We start from the raw sequence: 391 nt of genomic DNA, 5'->3' as shown, positions 1-391 counted from the left end.
AAACTCAGGCTCAAAGCCAACTCGAATGGGCTTTCTTTTTTCAAAATGCAAGACACTGGAGGAGGCGAGCATGACTGGGGAAGCCCAGGTCTGGAGATTCCCAAGGAGTGAGGTTTGGCCGGAGGCTGTGGGAAATGCTGAGAGCTGGGAAGGGAAACGACTCACTAAACGTGAGTCTGTCTTCTCCCCATCATGGCCCCTCAGGACTGCGTGATGAGAGGGAACGTACACAGGCAGTTCACAGCGCACGGACAGCGAAGGCGAACAGCTGAGCACTGACGGCACCTGCCTTGGCTGAACTCTGTGTTTCCAAAGGCCTAGTTCTAAAGTAACCCACTGTTATCAGGTGCCTGGTGTAGGTTTTTTGTTTTGTTTTGTTTTGTTTTGTTTT

At 51.2% G+C, this 391-nt stretch overlaps 1 protein-coding gene across 6 annotated transcripts in view; it reads right to left on the bottom strand.

Moving 5' to 3' along the window:
- The window catches only part of RXRG (retinoid X receptor gamma), a 213567-nt gene that overhangs the window by 166637 nt on the left and 46539 nt on the right, over positions 1-391 (bottom strand). The gene's annotated exons all lie outside the window — the stretch shown is intronic.

This window comes from Mustela nigripes, chromosome 10, assembly GCF_022355385.1.
Source record: "Mustela nigripes isolate SB6536 chromosome 10, MUSNIG.SB6536, whole genome shotgun sequence".
NCBI lineage: Eukaryota > Metazoa > Chordata > Mammalia > Carnivora > Mustelidae > Mustela > Mustela nigripes.
This window is presented reverse-complemented; position numbering and strand designations above follow the sequence as displayed.